Source organism: Physeter macrocephalus, chromosome 18, assembly GCF_002837175.3.
Source record: "Physeter macrocephalus isolate SW-GA chromosome 18, ASM283717v5, whole genome shotgun sequence".
Taxonomy (NCBI): domain Eukaryota; kingdom Metazoa; phylum Chordata; class Mammalia; order Artiodactyla; family Physeteridae; genus Physeter; species Physeter macrocephalus.
This window is the reverse complement of record NC_041231.1, coordinates 86,579,470-86,580,160: the sequence shown is the minus strand read 5'-3', so window position 1 is coordinate 86,580,160 and position 691 is coordinate 86,579,470.

The window sequence follows — 691 nt, the reverse complement described above, 5'->3', positions numbered from 1 at the left end:
AAATAAGACCCATACATAGGCTGTCTACAAGAGACCTCACTTCAGACTGAAAGTGAGGGGATGGAAAAAGATATTCCATGCAAATGGAAATCAAAAGAAAGCTGGAGTAGCAATACTCATATCAGAAAAAAATAGACTTTAAAATAAAGAATGTTACAAGAGACAAGGAAGGAACTACATAATGATCAAGGGATCAATTCAAGAAGAAGATATAACAATTATAAATATATATGCACCCAACATAGGAGCACCTCAATATATAAGGCAACTGCTAACAGCTATAAAAGAGGAAATCGACAGTAACACAATAATAGTGGGGGACTTTAACACCTCACTTACACCAGTGGACATATCATCCAGATGGAAAGTTAATAAGAAAACACAAGCTTTAAATGATACAACAGACCAGATAGATTTAACTGATATTTATAGGACCAAATGACAACAAAAACACGACGATCCAAAATCTATGGGATGCAGCAAAAGCTGTTCTAAGAATGAAGTTTATAGCAAAACAATCCTACCTCAAGAAACAAGAAAAATCTCAAACAAATAATCTAACCTTACACCTAAAGGAACTAGAGAAAGAACAAACAACACCCAGAGTTTGTAGAAGGAAAGAAATCATAAAGATCAGAGCAGAAATAAATGAAATAGAAACAAAGAAAACAATAGCAAAGATCAATAAAAC